The sequence below is a fragment of the Capsicum annuum genome, chromosome 12 (assembly GCF_002878395.1).
Source record: "Capsicum annuum cultivar UCD-10X-F1 chromosome 12, UCD10Xv1.1, whole genome shotgun sequence".
Taxonomy (NCBI): Eukaryota; Viridiplantae; Streptophyta; class Magnoliopsida; order Solanales; family Solanaceae; genus Capsicum; species Capsicum annuum.
Genome location: NC_061122.1, coordinates 9554749 through 9555687, shown reverse-complemented (window position 1 = coordinate 9555687; position 939 = coordinate 9554749).

Genomic DNA, 939 nt, shown 5'->3' with positions numbered 1-939 from the left:
GTCACCCTCCCCAGCAACCCCTCACCACCCTATCCTAACCCCCATCCCCCACCCCCCCCCCCCCCCCCCCCCCCCCACATCCAACACCCCCACCCCACCCCTAGCCCCGTCCAGCACCCTCAGCCCTCCTCCCCATTCCTCACCAGTACACAACCCCCCTCCCAAAACCCAAATCAAAAAAACTTTGAATTCACATGAGAAAATAAGTAGAAAACTAACTTATTTTCTAGAAAAACATTTTTCATGGAAAATATTTTCCATCATACCAAACACACCCTTAATGTAATGCCTGAAAATGACATGGAAGATGATGTGGCAACTGACGTGGGGCGAGTGTGTTACACACACCAAAATAGTATTTAAAATGCAGTTTTTTAATGAGTTTAGGAGTCCAGATGACAAACATGTAAGTAGAAGTATTCACATTACAAAACGGACATAGTATAACGGTCCATCGAGCCATTTTACCCTTTAAGTTATAAGCATTAATTTTAAGCTTTTATTTCCCTTTAAGCAATATATTTATATTAAAATAATATTAGAATTAAAAAAAAGGGCTATTTTTCCTCCAACTTTTTAAATTTAAAAATATTTTTAAAAATTAAAAAATAATAATTTTTTTTATAAAAAAAAGGCTCCCTCCCCAGCAACCCCTCACCACCCCATCCAGCACCCCCCACCCACTCATCCCGTTAGCACCCCACCCCACCCCACCCCCACCGTCATCCAGCACCCCCCAGCCCTCCTCCCCCACGTCCAGTACCCTCAGCCCAGCCCCAGCCGCGTCCAGCACCCCTACCCCACCCTCAGCCCCATCCAGTACCCCCCTCTTCTCCCCCGCATCCAATACCCCCTTTCCCCAGCCCCCTCCCTACGTCCAGCATCCCCGCCCCACCCCCAGCCCCATCCAAGACCCTTATCCCTCCCCCCCCCCCACGT